General features: G+C 48.0%; 1 protein-coding gene across 2 annotated transcripts in view; it reads left to right on the forward strand.

Moving 5' to 3' along the window:
• The first annotated feature begins 3,760 nt into the window (after nt 1-3,760).
• The window catches only part of MYO16 (myosin XVI), a 576,974-nt gene continuing 565,583 nt past the window's right edge, over nt 3,761-15,151 (forward strand). The window contains exon 1 of one of the 2 annotated variants that reach the window (XM_074963511.1): nt 3,761-4,074. The gene's annotated coding sequence lies outside the window, so the exon portion shown is untranslated. Of the gene's footprint in view, nt 4,075-4,194; nt 4,311-15,151 lie in introns of those variants that run through there. The other variant, XM_074963520.1, reaches the window with a different exon arrangement.

Genomic DNA, 15,151 nt, shown 5'->3' on the forward strand with positions numbered 1-15,151 from the left:
AGGATAATATTCACATGGTCATAGCCGTGTGTTGTACGTTGCATAATCTTTGTGAAGCTAAGGGTGAAAGCTTTGCTTGGGGGTGGAGTGTTGAGGCAAACTGCTTGGCTGCTGATCTTGAGCAGCCAGATACCATGGCTATCAGAGGGGCCCGGCAGGGGGCCAATTCAAATCAGGGCGGCTTTGAGGCAACACTTTGAAAATGAGAACCAGTGATGTATATCTCTCTGATTGGTGCTGCCATGTTATATTACGTGTAGTTTTCCTAGGAAGTAATAGCGAAATCTGGGCCTTACGTTCTAGTAAGCAAATGATTAAACCGCCTGTGTATTATTAGTAGTTCCTGCTATCTCAATTTGTAGGAAACAAATAAAGATGAGTTACGGTTCAAAAACTTTGCTTTTATTGTGCAAGAAACAACACACACACACACACACACACACAAAGATGCTTGGTGGGAAAGGAGGTACCAGGGAAGGGCAGACTTTCAGAGCTGTGTGTAGGGCCAGCTATCATTTTGAAAGTTGTCTAAGGGGGTGGAGTGAAGGGGAAATCAAAAAGTCCTGGAAAGTGGAAAGGACTGTGTGGGTGGAGTTGGGGGGGCACAGAAAAGAGTTCTGAATCTGCTGCAAGGGAGGGCGGGCACACGTCTGCTCAGTCTGCAGCATTATTAAGGACTTCAGCATCTGCATTTGCTCCTCCGTGACTTTAATCATCTGCTCAGTAGCGACCTTAACAAACGCCTAATTTTCTTTTCTGTCCTGTCTTTTGGCTTCTCTCCAATCCTTGTGTTCACTTTTCTCTGCATTGGAGAAGTGCAGTACCTCCCGGAACATGTCTTCATTGCTTCGTATTGGGCGCTTTCTTATCTGGTGGAGATGCTTGGCCAGTATGTGTGGGGTGTTCCTGAAGGCCACATCTGCTGATGAAGAAGGAACAATGCACAGAAGCATGATTGTTAAGTTCACACACAGCATTGAAATATATCAGTTAAATACACCTTTTGTAACATAACAATCACCTTTTCACTGATCCTTGGCAAGCGCACATTTCTGTGAACTCCTAAAACATAGTGAGTGTTGGCTGCGGGGGGGGGTGCTCCACCTGGAGAAAAGAGCATTCACTCTGCAAGGGCTGCAGTGAAACTGACTAGGAAAAAAATTCTAAAGTTCTCCCACACTTTTCCACAGGCGGGGGTCATTCTAGCAGATATCTCACTGCTGAGGGTAAGCAGGGAAGCGAGGGTACATCTACTACATGCTTGTGGCTTCCGCCCTGGTCCCTATGCTGCTCGCGTGTGGCTTCCGCCCTGGTCCCTGTGCTGCTCCCCTTTCCCCCAGCACCTCCTGCCCGCTGGTGGGCCCCACTGATCAGCACCTCCCCCTCCCTCCCAGCACCTACCGCCTGCTGTGGGTCAGCTGTTTTGCGGTGTCAGGAGGCACTGGAGGGGAGGGGAAGGAGCGAGGGTGCAGCGTGCTTGAGGGGAGGGGGCTGAACTGGGAGGGGAAGGGGTGGAGAGGGAGTGGGAAGAAGCAGGGCGGGGTGGGGTCTTGGCAGGAAGGGGTAGAGTGGGGACGGGGACTGGGCGGAGCCAGCGGGAGTCCCTTCCCTCCCGGCAGATTACAAACTCGGTGTCTGTGTTTTATTTTGTCACCAAAACAGGGCATTTTTGTGCCAAGAGTTGCATTGCAGTGTTTATGCATCCACTGTTTTGTCAACAAAAGCTGCCTTTTGTCAACAAAACTTTGTAGTGTAGCCAAGGCCTAAGTAACAATGACAATTAGTATAAATCCATTATTTCAATTGACCCAGTATAAAAAGGTGACAAGAGCACAATAAAAATAAGAGTGAGAAAGTTACGGTAACACTTTGGAAAAAGCAAGTGACATGCAAAGATGTACCATCTGTACCTTTGAAGAGCCATTGTCTACTATGTCTACACTACGCAGCTTTTAGCAACAGGGCTGGGCTGCTACAGCTGTGTCACTCAAAGGTGCACAGTGTAGCCACTGTTTGTCAGCTTTCCTGCAGACAAAAAACTCCCCCCCCACCCCAAGTGGTGTTACCATTGTTGGCAGGAGAGTGCTCCTGCTGGCAAAGAGCTGTTCACACTGGCACTTGTCATCAGCAAAACTTTTGTCTTTCGGGGTGGGGGTAGGGGTTTACACCTCTGAAAGACAAAAGGTTTGTTGTTCAGTTGCCAGTGTAGACATAGCCGAACTGTTTGACATGCTCAAGAATAGACTCCTGATAATAAGGACTTTTTTTTGTTAGACTTCTGCACATTCTGCTAGGAAAGATGCCACTAGAAGAGTGGCTTTCAACCATTCCAGATTACTGTACTCCTTTCAACAGTTTGATTTGTCTTGTGTACCCCAAGTTCCACCTCACTTAAAAACTACTTGCTTACAAAATCAGACATAAAAATACAAAAGTGTCACAGCCACACTGTTACTGAAAAAATGCTTACTTTTTCATGTTTACCATATAACCATAAAATAAATTGATTGGAATAGAAATATTGTACTTACATTTCAGTGTATAGTATAGCATATAGAGCAGTATAAAAAAGTCACTGTATGAAATTTTAGTTTGTACTTACTTCACTAGTGCTTTTTATGTAGCCTGTTGTCAAAATAGGCAAAAATCTAGATGAGTTAATGTACCCCCTGGAACACGTCTGCATATCCCCAGGGTTATGCGTACCCTGGTTGAGCACCACTGCACTAGAGCATGAGAATGCTGCTTACAGCATGTGGATGGAGAAATGTAATGGCATTTTTTTCATAACTGTATATCTTTTAAGAAGTACCATATCACTGAGCAACAACTATGATGTTCCCAATGTTTCCCTTTTGTTTGGCATTGTCAATTTGGCAGGCAATCAACCAGTTCTTTGTTGTGCTGAACAGCAAACAGATTGTTTGAATCTGAATGGGTATTCCCCCCCCCCCTTTTCCTTCAAGCAGTTGATGCAAAGGGGGAAAAAGAGACAAGGAATTTTGAAAAGAATCGCATCTTTATAATTTGTACTATACATTTGGATAAATCCAAAGGGGAGAAGGGTATGTGTATTTGTAGGAGTGTGTATGCTGTAAGCAGCATTCTCAGGCTTTAGTGGCATATTTCCTAGCAGAATGTACAGAAGTCTTGCAAAAAAGTCTCTGATTATGTGGAGTCTATTTGCGCTTCACTTGCTTTTTCCAAGTGTTAAGTACATTAACTTTCTGCCTCTTGTTTTTATTGTGCAATGGTCTTGTCACCTTATTGTATTGAGTCAATTGAAATAATGGCTTTATCCTAATTGCCATTGTTACTCAGAGTGAAGTAAAAGAGGTTGTGGTAGGGGGATTGAGACCTGAGGAAATAAGTATGTCTGCACTGCTGCCAGGGCTATAAATCCACGGATGGTAGCAACTGTGAACACCAGTGTAGACAGGCTGTGCTGTTGAAAGGCCCATGCAATCTAATCCTGTTCACAGCAAGTACAGTGATTAAACTGCGGTCAGCGAGCCTCCATTCAAGCTTCTACCATTGCTGCTTTTGCCCCTGTGGCAGGGACAGTCGGAAACCGTAAGGCAAGGCAGCCGAGTGTGTGTGTGTGTCAGACTGAGAGGAACACACAACAATGTGTGTGAGACAGAGGAAGGGAGAACTAACGGCCTGCATATGACCGAGAAGTAACTGGGGGGATGCGGGGGGAGATGTGTGTGCTTGAGGGAAACACTGACAGAAAGCGAAAGTGTGTGTCAGAGATCGACACAAGCGGAGCCGCCCGCGCTCACACCTCCTTGTGGGAACGAAGTGCTGCGCGGCTGGGAGGAGAGGAAGCAAAGCAGCTGTTAGCTTTGACTCAGCCGCTGTAATTTGTGTGTGTGTGTGTGTGTGTCTCCCTCCCGCTCTCGTCTCCTCCCACCCCCCTCTCGGTGCTGGGCTGAGTCTCAGCCAGGGAATCGCTCTGCCTAGAAGTGCCTCGCCGGCGGAGCCTGGCACGACTCTGGCCACACCCGGGGCAATCGAGAGCGTCTCCCCGCCGGAGGCTGCGGGCTGGTGAGAGCCCCCCACGTCGGCGAGGTGAGCGTGAGGCGCGCGGGCGGGGAGAGAGACCGGCCCCCGCGGGGCGGCTTTGGCGCCCGGCTGAAGTTCCAGCGCTCGCTGCCTTGCGGCGCCGCGGGGCGCTGCGCGGGGCCCCGGGTTCTCACCGGCCGGGTTCGCTGCTCCGCGAGTTTGCCGGCGCCTGAGCCTCGGGAAGCGGCCGGTGCTGTGACACGCGTCGCGCTTTGTGTCCTGGGCGAGCCTTTAAGCTGAGGGTAAGACACCCACACACCCGCCTTGCCCCAACCCGCGCGGAGAGCGGGCTGGTCGGCGGGAGCTGGCCGCAGAGGGAGCCCGCCCGGAGAAGGGTGAAAGCGGCCAGTTGCTAAGGTTACGGGGGGAGCGCTGGAGAGGGTCACCCATGTCGCCCCGCCGGGGAGGGGCTGGCTCCTGTGCTGTGTGGGGAGAGAGCCTCTAGAGCAGTGTTTTCGGGGGGCTGGAACAATTTGTCTAGTGAGGGTGCTGAGAGCCATTGAACCAACCTGTCAACCCTGCATGAGAAACCACTTCAAGGCAGGGAGTGTGGCAGCACCCCTTGTTCCAGCACCTTTGAAATGAATGGGCAGCAGGTTTCAAACAAACAAAAGGAAGTTATTTCTTCACACAAGGCACAGTCAACCTGTGCAACGCCTTGCCAGAGCATGTCCTGAAGGCCAAGACTATAACTGGGTTCAAAAAAAGAACTAGATAAGTTCCTGGAGGATAGGTCCATCAATGGCTTTTAGCCAGGATGGGCAGGGCTGGTATCCCTAGCCTCTGTTTGCCAGAAGCTGGGACTGGGCGAGAGGGGATGGATCACTTGATGATTCCCTGTTCTGTTCATTCCCTGTGGGGCACCTGGCACTGGCCACTGTAGGAAGACAGGATACTGGGGTAGCTGGACCTTTGGTCTGATCCAGTATGGTTGTTCTTATGTTATGTTATGTTCTTATGGCCGTGTTTCTCAACCATCCATCCATGGACTGGCACTGGTCCCTGAAATCTCCCTGGTACAGTTTAGGAAGGCAGTAGCTGGTCCCTGGTATCAGAAAGGTTGAGAAAAGACTGCTTTAGGCTATGTCTACACTGAATACCTTACAGCGGCACAGCTGTGCCACTATAGCCCTGCTGCTGTAAGGTACGCAGCGTAGCCACTCTTTGCCGGCAGGAGAGAGCTTTCCTGCTGGCAAAATCTCCACCCCAAGGGGAGGTAGCTTTGTTGGCAGGAAAGTGTCTCCTGCCGACAAAGTGCTGTCCACAGGGACAGGCATGGAGACACTTTTTGTCATTAAAACTTTTGTCAGTCAGGGGTGTGTTTTTTCACATCCCTAACTTGACAAAAGTTGTAACAACAAAAGCGCAGTGTAGACATAGCCTTAGAGGAAGAGAGTGGAGGTGAGAAAACTAGTCTAGGATCTGCCCCACATGCTCTTCCTCAAATAATCTGCTCTAGTTTAATGACATTGCACTGAGCATCCTCCTCCTTTTCCTGGGTGGAGTAAACGGATAAGAGCACAACTTGAAGCAAGCCATCAAAACAGTATACATAAATGACTGCATTACTCCCACACCAGCTTATCAGCTACAAAAGATTATTTTTGTTTTTCTGCTCAGCCCCTGTAGGAAAGGTGCAGTCCAGTGGTGCGAGCATGGCACTCAGAGCTAGGAGCTCCTCAGTTCTTGTTCCAGCTCTAACACTGATTTTCAGCTAAAAGCCTGGGCAAGTCTTCGCTGTCTGCCACAGTTTCCCCCTATTTAAAATAGGAGTGATACCAACCTCACAGGGCCCTTGCTAATATTAATTAATTGGATAATGTACATAAGAATGGCCATAGTGAGTGAGACCAATGATCCATCTAGCTCAGTATCCTGTCTTCTGACAGTGCCTGGTGCACAGAACAGAGCAATGTATGAGTGATCCACCATCTGTTGTCCAGTCCCAACTTCTGACAGTCAGAGGTTTAGGCTTGAGCATGGCTTGAGTCCCTGACTATCTTGGTTAATAGCCATTGATGGACCTATCCTTCATGAACTTATCTAATTCTTTTTTGACCCTAGTTATACTTTTGGTCTTCACAATATCCTCTGGCAATGAGTTCCACAGATTGACTGTACATTGTGTGAAAAAGTACTTCCATTTGTTCGTTTTAAACCTGCTGCCTCTTAATTTCATTCAGTGACCCCTGGTTTGTGTGTTATGTGAAGGGGTAAATAATACTTCCCTATTCACTTTCTCCACATCATTCATGATTTTATAGACCTCTGTCATTCCCCTTGTCAGTCATCTCTTTTCTAAACTGAACAGCGCCAGGCTTTGTCATCTCTCCTCATATGAGAGCTGTTCCATACCCCTAATTACTTTTGTTACCCTTCTCTGTACCTTTCTAATATATCTTTTTTTTTTTTTTTTGAGATGGGTTGACCAGACCTGCATGCAGTATTCAAGGTTTGAGCGTACTGTGTATTTATATAGTGGTATTATGGTATTTTTTGTCTTATTATGTGTTAGCTTTTTTGATTACTGCTGCACATTGAGTGGATGTTTTCAGAGGACTACCTGTGGTGACTCCAAGATCTCTTTCTTGGAGTAACAGCGAATTTAGACCCCCATCATTTTGTTTAGGTAGTTGGGATTATGTTGTCCAATGTGCATTTCTTTGCATTTATAGACACTGAATTTCATCTGCCATTTTATTGCCCAGAGACAAGGTGGGTGAGGTAATAGCTTTTATTGGACCAACTTGTTTTGGTGAGAGAGACAAGCTTTTGGGCCACACAGAGCTTTTCTTCAGGTCAGAGCTCTATGTGGCTCGAAAGCTGGACTTTCTCACCAAAAGAAGTTAGTCCAGAAAAGATATTACCTACCCTCTTGTCTCTCTAATAGCCTGATATGGCTACAACTACACTGCATACAACATTTTGTTGCTCAGTTACCCAGTTTTGTGTGGTTCCTTTGTAACTCTTCACTGTCTATTTTGGACTTTATCATGAGCAATTTAGTGTCATCTGCAAACTTTGTGTTTATTTCTTTTCTAGACATTTATGAATATGTTCAACAGCACTGGTACCAGGACAGATTCTTGAGGAGCCCCACTATTTACGCCTTTCCATTGTGAAAACTGACCATTCATTCCTACCCTTTGTTTCCTATCTTTTAACCCAGGGATCAGCAACCTTCGGCACGTGGCCTGTTAGGGTAAGTCCCTGGCGGGCCGGGACAGTTTGTTTACCCGCTGCGTCCACAGGTTCGGCCGATCCTGTGGTTCGCCACTCCAGGCCAATGGGGGCTGTGGGAAGTGGCGGCCAGCACATCCCTTGGCCCGCGCCACTTCCCGTAGCCCCCATTGGCCTGGAGCGGTGAACCGTGAACAGTGGGAGCTGCGATCAGCCGAACCTGTGGACATGGCAGGTAAACAAGCCGTCCTGGCCCACTAGGGGCATACCCTGACGGGCTGTGTGCCAAAGGTTGCTGATCCATGTTTTAACCAGTTAACGATCCCATGAGAGGACTTCCCTCTTATCCCATGACTGCTTACTGTGCTTAAGAGCCTTTGGTGAGGGATCTTTCTGAAAATCCACATATACTATATCCACCGGATCACCCTTGTCCACGTTTGTTGACCCTCTTTGTAAAGCACTTTGGACATGAGACGTGCCAAGTATTATCTCCTCAGAAAATATAAGTTATTTGGTTTAATTTGGGGACTTATTCTCCCCCCACCTTGATTTTTATTCCTAGCTTGCTAGGGTGACTGTATTTTCCTATGCTGAATATGGGACACCTGGTAAAATTACTTGTATTCAAGTGAGTTCAACGGCAATCAATCAGAACTATGCAGAACAAGTGTTCAAATTAACATCAAGTTGACTGAGCCCCTGTTAAAAATAAATACTGTGTAGTTGGATTCTCTTTATTTACCTTCTTATCTTTAAGGCTTTAGGGTTCACACAGAAAGGGGTGACAAACACACACTCCTGTACATCTTTCTCACACAGTGGGGGTGACCGACCGACCCGACCCTCCCTGCCTGGTGCTCTCCACCCTCCATGCCTGGCTGGACCCCCGGGACGGACCCACCTCCCCTGGTACCTGGCGCCGCATCTTTCCGAGGCAACATGTGGGGGGGCATGCAGGGTCACATGCTCCCCCTCTCCAGATTTCTGCCCAGGTTCACACCACAATGTGGCACTGTGTGGGAGGGAAGGGATGGGAGCTGCTTTCAGGGACGGGGGCTGGGGAGGTGGAAGAAGGGATGACCTGGCCCATGTCTTTGCAGAGCTCATCTCTTTCCCCCCCTCCCCTGCACACACTCCCCTGTGGCTGGAAGCAGCTTGTCCCTTCTGGCCTGCACAGTGTTGAAAGGCAGCTAACACCTCCAGGCTGCTGCTGGCCACCAACATAACCCAGCCGTCTCCTGTCCCCTGGCTGCAGTGCGGGCAGGAAGGGGTTAAGCCCTAAGGATGCATTGTGCACCAGGGCCCAGGGAACCTGACTGCAGGGGCTTCAGTGAACTGGGCCAGAGAGGTAGCTCAACAGGGGAGGGTGCATAGGAGACTGAGAAGCCCTGTGCTCCCCGGGGGCAGGACCCAGGGCGGCGGGTGTGTGTGTGTGTGTGTGTGTGAAGAGGGTGCTAAGCCCTTGCCCAGGGGGCTGCTGTGGAGCCTGCAGGGTCCAGGTGTGAACAGGCTGGAAATCATTTCCTCTCCGCCACTCCAGAGCTTAGCTGAGGGGTGGAATGGCTGCTCTGCCAGCACTGCGGGGTGGGGCAGCGGGGGGGGGGGGGGCGGGGGGGAGCGGGTTGGCACATGCAGGGCTCGGCTCCACCTGGCCAGCGCTCTGGGCTGTTTTCCGGGGCACCAGCTCAGCCAGAGGCAGTGTGGGAAGGAAGGAGCCTGCTGGCCAGGCTGTTGGTAAGCTGAGTGCTCTGACCAGGGGCCGGTTCTCTGCACAGCACTGGGAATGGGATGCACCCCGTTGGGGGGTGAGGGAATATGGAGGAGCAGTGGGACTGGACGGGGGGGTGGTGAAGGAGAAAAGCAGGGAGAGGACAGTGAGAAGGGAAGCATGTAAAGGGCCGATGGGTGGGCAACAGACGTGACATGTAACCAGCTGCCACTTGGCGCCTGCCCACACTCACCAGCCACTGCAGCATGCAGCCAGTGCTGGCCAGAAATGGGACAAGGTTTGGCATGCAGCAGGGGCTGCGCTGACGGACCATCAAGGGGAGCAGCCGGTCCCATGTATTGCAGCTTTCCCTGCTACCAGCCTTGCACCCCTACCCCCATCATCAGCCATTGGACCCCCCCACTCACTGCTGGTGGCGGGCAGCTGGCAAGCAGGGATCCAGCCAGCAGCAGGACCTGCAAGTACTGATGGGGTGGAGACATAAAATACAGGACAATTTGCCCATTTTAAAGAAAAAGTTGGGACACCTGCAGGAGGGCTTAAATATGAGACTGTCCCTTTAAAAAAGGGATGTCTGGTCACCCTACCTTCCTCCCTCCTGGCTGACCTGGACCTATGGTGACTTTCCTTTGCTAAAAGAAAAGGAGTACTTGTGGCACCTTAGAGACTAACCAATTTATTTGAGCATAAGCTTTCGTGAGCTACAGCTCACTTCATCGGATGCCACAAGGTGCCACAAGTACTCCTTTTCTTTTTGCGAATACAGACTAACACGGCTGTTACTCTGATTCCTTTGCTAAGGAGAGCTGACCAGGACTCCTTTCAAAGCCTATCATTGCTGTCTTGAATTTGGCCTGGGAGGGAGGATGGTGGGGTCACTGCAGAGGCTCCTCGCTTGAGCTAAGTAGGCTGACTCCTCAGTATTCCTATCCATGCTGGCACAGGGAGCAGGAGCCCAGCTCAGAGAACTTGAACTTGTATGGTAGGATGTGCAGAGCTCTGAACTCTGCACCATGGTGGTAGTGATTTATTTGTACTACAATAGCACCAAGAAGCCCCAGCTGAGATTGGAGCATTAGGCTCTGAACAAACACATAGTGAGAGACAGTCCCTGCCCCAAAGAGCACACAGTTTAAATAATCAAAGCAGGTAAATTGGTGGAGGCGAAACAAGCCTAAGGTGATATAGGAGGTTAGTGGCAGAGCTGGGGCACAGAACAGGGTCTCCTGACTCCCAGTCCCATGCTTTATCCCATAGGCCATGCTGCCTCCCCATTGTAATAGCTCTTCATTGCAAAAGTGAAATTTGTCTGTTTGTGGTGAAACTGTGAAAAAGTGTGTAAATCCTGTCAATAATGTTTGAAATAGAATTTGTGGGATTATACTTAATGTTGAACATGAATGAGTATAATCGCTCATCTGGTCAACAGGTGGATAGACTGACTCAAAGTTGTATAGTATATATTGTATGTAATCAAATATAGCTTGAGCTTTCTTGAAATTTGGATATTTTACACTTGTTTGAGGCAACTGCATGACCAACACATGGCAATGCCTCACTGTGCTTGGAAACCACTGTTCTATTTCAGTCAAGCATGATGTTCCTTAAAATAGCTCCCTGATTTCAAAGCAACACAGTCAAGTGAGGAGTGTGTGCTACATGCTTCTGGGAAACATATAGCACCTTGAAGTGAAAATCAGAAGGCAGAGTAGGAATCCCTGTGTAACATGGTGTGCAGACAAGATGAATCTACTTAGTATGATGCTACACCAAGAAACAAACATTGTGGCAAAGCAAAGATGATACAAAATGCTTGTCTTGGTACCAAAAAAAGAGGTATGTGGTCCAAAGCCAATTTGAAGGAGTCAGACTCCAAACAGGGCAGCACAAGTTAAAATTGCCCCGAAGAGCTTGTGATCCACTGTCAGCTCACTGTGTAGTAGATCTCAATTGCACTTACTAAATGCAGTAGCATAGCTACAGTGGTCCAAGGGGCACACAGTCCATAGGCAATGAGATTATGGGGGCCCAATTAGAGGGGCTTCTGTGGGAGAGTGAGGCCTATTATCTCTTTGGGGCAGGGGGTGGCTTAAGCTGGGGTGACCATAGGTGTGAACAGCTGGCAAAGACGTGCAGAAAAGATGAGGGTGGGGGAGCTTGCAGCGCCAGAGGATGCACAGAGGCATGGAGACACAGGGAAGCAGAGATGGGAGATGTGCTCCCCTTTCCCCCCCACTCCTCCTGAGATAGAAGGTGAAAGCTTTGGCAGCTTTCCACAGGGCATGGTGAGGGAAATTGGGGACTAGATCAGAGCTGGAGGAGACTGAAGGGGAGAACTGAAGGAGGGTTTGTGGGGACCTGAAATGTGGCTAGCGTAGGCGCCAACTCCGTGGGTGTTCTGGGGCTGGAGCACCCATTGGAAAAAAATGGTGGGTGCTGAGCACTCACCGTCAGCCTGCCCCTCCCCCTGATTAGTGACTCCCAGCGCCTCTCCCACCCGCCACGATCAGGGTGTGGTGTGCTTGGGGGAGGGTGTGGGAAGAAATGGGGTAGGGGCGATGCCTGGTGCAGAGTCGGGGTCAAGCACTCCCCAGCACATTGGAAAATAGGCACCTCTGGTGGGTAGGAGGGTGGATGAGGGAAGTGGGGACAGAAGAGGACCTGGAGAGCTAATTTAATGAGAGCCGTGGGAGCAGAGGACTAGATTGAAGGAGGCTGGGAGGGCTGGATCGGAACTGGAGCGGAGAGAGGCGGGCCATGGAGAATCTAGGGGTCAGTAGGGGAGCCATGATGGAGCTGGAGGGAAGCTAGGCAGGAATTTGGGGACAGGAGGGCTGATTGGGGTTATGGGGTAACTGAGCAGGAGCTGGGGGACATGGGGGCTGGATTGGGGCGGCGAGGGAGATGGAGGGAGGCAGGGGGCTGGACTGGTGCTGGTGGGGGTCAGATTTTGGAATCAGGAAAGAGGCCCCTAACCTATTGTTGCACTAGGCACTTTTGGGGTCTTGCTACATGATTGTCTACAAGTTTTTCTAATTTGTCTTCTGTCTACAGTTAACTCAGAGATGGTCACAGCTAATGACTACAGAACAATGTTGTAGCCTCTCATGAAATTAGCAATAATTATGGATGCACTCAGTGATGTTTGGCAGCATCATATCCTCACATGCTGCCAGCAGTAACAACCATTTGCGATGTTTAACATTGAGTGGTCTAGGCCTGCTAGTTAAGAATCAGTCAATTTAATATTGGAACTACAAGTCATTGCACCTTTCTGAGTGAAATATCGAATGATAAAATATTTCCAGATCTGTAAGATGAAAGGGTCTTCCTATAGTCTATTGTCAAATAGCCAGCTCTGCATATAGAAAATCCAGCTTCTTCAATTTGTGAATTCTTACTAAGAATGAAGTACTGTAGTGCCCTAAATTTATACCTATTTCATTTTACTTCCCAGAGAAACTTCACAGAAATCAGATGAGAATCCCAGAGTGTACAGCCAAATATTTTATGGTGATGGTCACGTGGTGTCAAGGTTCCTTCACCACTCTGAACTCTAGGGTACAGATGTGGGGACCTGCATGAAAGAACCCCTAAGCTTATTCCTACCAGCTTAGGTTAAAAACTTCCCCAAGGTACACACTTTGTCTTGTCCTTGAACCCTATGCTGCCACCACCAAGCGCGTTAAACAAAGAACAGGGAAAGAGCCCACTTGGAGATGTCTTCCCCCAAAATATCCCCCCAAACCCTACACCCCCTTTCCTGGGGAAGGCTTGATAAAAATCCTCACCAATTTGTACAGGTGAACACAGACCCAAACCCTTGGATCTTAAGAACAATGAAAAATCAATCAGGTTCTTAAAAGAAGAATTTTAATTAAGAAAAGGTAAGAGAATCACCTCTGTAAAATCAGGATGGTAAATACCTTACAGGGTAATCAGATTCAAAACATAGAGAATCCCTCTAGGCAAAACCTTAAGTTACAAAAAGATACAAAACCAGGAATATACATTCCATTCAGCGCAGCTTATTTTACCAGCCATTTAACAAAAGGAAATCTAACGCATTTCTAGCTAGATTACTTACTAAATTAACAGAGTTTCTGAGACTGCATTCCTGATCTGTTCCCGGCAAAAGCAACACACAGACAGACAGACCCTTTGTTTCCCCCGCTCCCATTTGAAAGTATCTTGTCTCCTCATTGGTCATTTTGGTCAGGTGCCAGGGAGGTTATCTTAGATTCTTAACCCTTTACAGGTCAAAGGGTTTTGCCTCTGGCCAGGAGGGATTTTATAGCACTGTATACAGAAAGGTGGTTACCCTTCCCTTTATTTTTATGACACATGGTTAGTCTATTTATCAAGTATTTATTGATATAGCTTCAGTGATGATACTCTGATTCATGTTTCACTGATGAATATGCATTCTTAGTTGATCTTGTTATGAGTACACAAGAGAACAACAGTGCTCTATGACTTTTATCCCCAGCATTTTGGAGGTGAAAAGTTTTACATGAAACCCTGAAATTATTGACAAACTTGACCTTTGGGTACTTTAATATGGTCATGAACATTTTATAACATACAGAATAGTGCAGAATATACCTAATAAAAAGAATACTGGGGAGGGGGACAGCATTATTTGTTTTCCTTTTTTGTGTAACAATCTATCATTCACCTTGCTATACTGTGCTTTGTGTGTTCTTACCTGCTAGTAGTTTTTCAATATTAGTTTGCTTTCCTAGCTAAAACCAAGCTGTGATGAATGAAATCAAAGGAGGGTTTTAAGGGAGAAAACAGGAAATAAAACAATGGCAAAGATTATACACTTAGGGTAAATGGGACAATACACTTGGGCTTCAAAAGAGTCAAATAACAATGGCTGGGCCATCCATTAGGAAGTACCTACCTTGCTGGCTCCCGCCAGAATGGTTTATTGTTCCCTTACCAAAACACAGGATCAAAGGGGATTCTAGACCTTCAAGATGCTGGTCTCGGGAAGGAGAAGAAGGGGCGAGTGGGTTGTCATCAAGCTGAGGCGGACATCCAAATTGACTGAGACACAAAGGGCAGGTCTACACTTAAAATGCTGTAGTGGTGCAGCTGCACTGATGTAGCTGCACCACTGTAGCACTTAAGTGAAGATGCTCCTATGCTAACAGGAGAGCTTCTCCTATCAGCGTAGTTAATCTACCTCTCCGAGAGGCAGAGATGCTCTCTGCTAAATATAGCGCTGTCTACACAGGGGGTTAGGCTGGTATAACTTCGTTGCTCAGGGGTGAGGATTTTTCACACCCTTGAACAACATAGTTATACCAGTATACCGGTAGGTCTGGAGCGTAGGCCTGGCCAAAGAGAGAAAGGATCAGAGGGGTAGCCATGTTAGTCTGTATCCACAAAAACAATGAGGAGTCCGGTGGCACCTTAAAGACTAACATTTATTTGGGCATAAGCTTTCGTGGGTAAAAACCCCACTTCTTCAGAATCAGAAGAAGTGGGTTTTTTACCCACAAAAGCTTATGCCCAAGTAAAGCTGTTAGTCTTTAAGGTGCTACCGGACTCCTCATTGTTCTCAAAGAAAGGAACTGAAGCAAGTAGGTTGGCTTTCCCAACCCAGAAATGGGAATAAGATGGAGTTACTTGAACTGTGAAGTTATGCCTGGGTAACAAAATATGAGTATAGTACTCTTTATTTTGTTTTTTGTTAACATGATTTCTTAAACGTTTATCCCCTTTGGCAATAAAAAACTATTTTGTTTTGAGGATTCTGTTTTTGAGTGATTTTAATCAGCTGCTGTCACAGGCTCCTGGAGAAGGGCTTACAGGTCCCCAGTGCTGCTGGGCCTGTTGAGTTACTATGGTTGACATGGGGCTGCTACTCAGAGATCCAATCTAAGAGAAGCCAGACCCTGTGGTTCCTCCCAGAGTGAGGTGCAGGAAGCCAAGCCTGTCATCTAAGGGACTGAGGGGCTGTAAGGCTCAATTTGCCCAGTAACCATGACACAAATAAATAGCTACATGGTACCGTATTGGATACCCAAATTCCAGATGATTGAAGGGTAATATTCCTGAAGGAGGTGGAAATAAATAGCTTTTGTGGGTAATTAAAGGTCAAAGCAGAAGGCGAGGCATTCAATAACTGCAGAAACCATCGATACACTGACTATCACT

The sequence above is a fragment of the Natator depressus genome, chromosome 1 (assembly GCF_965152275.1).
Source record: "Natator depressus isolate rNatDep1 chromosome 1, rNatDep2.hap1, whole genome shotgun sequence".
In the NCBI taxonomy this organism is placed as follows: domain Eukaryota; kingdom Metazoa; phylum Chordata; order Testudines; family Cheloniidae; genus Natator; species Natator depressus.